The sequence below is a fragment of the Arachis hypogaea genome, chromosome 18 (genome assembly GCF_003086295.3).
Source record: "Arachis hypogaea cultivar Tifrunner chromosome 18, arahy.Tifrunner.gnm2.J5K5, whole genome shotgun sequence".
In the NCBI taxonomy this organism is placed as follows: Eukaryota; Viridiplantae; Streptophyta; class Magnoliopsida; order Fabales; family Fabaceae; genus Arachis; species Arachis hypogaea.
In genome coordinates this window covers 64,366,798-64,367,842 of record NC_092053.1, presented here as the reverse complement: position 1 = coordinate 64,367,842, position 1,045 = coordinate 64,366,798, and the positions used below count along the sequence as shown (strand labels likewise).

General features: G+C 41.1%; 1 non-coding gene across 1 annotated transcript; it reads left to right on the top strand.

The window, feature by feature from the left end:
* The first annotated feature begins 680 nt into the window (after nt 1–680).
* On the top strand, nt 681–788 carry LOC112774269 (small nucleolar RNA R71). Its single transcript, XR_003188764.1, has one exon. It is a non-coding gene; the product is annotated as a small nucleolar RNA R71 (small nucleolar RNA).
* The last annotated feature ends 257 nt before the right edge of the window (nt 789–1,045 follow it).

Here is a 1,045-nt window from a genome sequence, read left to right as displayed (position 1 = left end):
ATCCTTTTACTCAGTTGGCCCACTTGTGCTTCTAAATTTCTAATGGAGGACCTTGTTTCATTCATGAAACTTAGAGTGGCCTAAGATAGATCAGAGACTATGTTTGCCAAGCTAGATGGGGTCTGCTCAGAACTCTCTGTCTTTTGCTAAGTGGATGATGGAAAAGGCTTGCTATTGCTAAACCTGTTTCTTCCACCATTATTAAAGCCTTGTTGAGGCTTTTGTTGATCCTTCCATGAGAGATTTGGGTGATTTCTCCATGAGGGATTATAGGTGTTTCCATAGGGTTCACCCATGTAATTTACCTCTGCTATTGTAAGGTTCTCAGGATCATAAGCTTCTTCCTCAGAAGATGCCTCTTGAGTACTGTTGGATACAACTTGCATTCCATTCAGCCTCTGAGAAATCATATTGACTTGCTGAGTCAATATTTTATTCTGAGCCAATATGGCGTTCAGAGTATCAATTTCAAGAACTCCCTTCCTCATAGGCATCCCATTATTCACAGGATTCCTTTCAGAAGTGTACATGAACTGGTTATTTGCAACCATGTCAATGAGTTCTTGAGCTTCTGCATGTATTTTCTTTAGGTGAATGGATCCACCTGCAGAATGGTCCAGTGACATCTTTGATAGTTCAGATAGACCATCATAGAATATATCCCGGATGGTCCACTCTGAAAGCATGTCAGAAGGACACCTTTTGGTCAGTTGCTTATATCTCTCCCAAGCTTCATAGAGGGATTCACCTTCTTTCTGTCTGAAGGTTTGAACATCCACTCTAAGCTTACTAAGCTTTTAAGGAGGAAAGAACTTGGCTAAGAAAGCCGTGACCAGCTTATCCCAAGAGTTCAGGCTATCGTTCGGTTGAGAGTCCAACCACATTCTAGCTCTGTCTCTTACAGCAAACGAGAAAAGCATAAGCCTGTAGACCTCGGGATCAACTCCATTGGTCTTAACAGTATCACAGATCTGCAAGAATTCAGTTAAGAACTGAAAAGGATCTTCAGATAGAAGTCTATGAAACTTGTAGTTTTGTTGCATCA